The following is a 348-nucleotide window of genomic DNA, read 5'->3' as shown; positions in this document are numbered from 1 at the left end:
TAAAATTGCGACCGCTTGTGGGCCAGACCTGTACGAGTTTGATTATACTCCGGTAGTTGGTGATGCACTTGCAGTTCCTGGTGATATCAGTCATGCGGCCCTCGGTCACCCTTCGCCCGCAGTTATGGCTCAGATGGGAGTACCTTCTGGTCCCAAGATGGTTGAGTGTGCCTCGTGTGCTGCAGGAAAGATGACTCAAATCTTTCCCAAGCAAGCTTCATCACCACGGGCAAAGGCACCGCTCCAACAACTTCATGCTGATGTGAGCGGACCTTTTTCAACACCGGGTTTTGCTGGTGAGAAATACTTTCTCACAATTGTTGATGACTTTTCAAGATGGGCTCGCAT

Source organism: Pichia membranifaciens (genome assembly GCF_001661235.1).
Source record: "Pichia membranifaciens NRRL Y-2026 unplaced genomic scaffold PICMEscaffold_2, whole genome shotgun sequence".
Lineage (NCBI taxonomy): Eukaryota > Fungi > Ascomycota > Pichiomycetes > Pichiales > Pichiaceae > Pichia > Pichia membranifaciens.
This window is presented reverse-complemented; position numbering follows the sequence as displayed.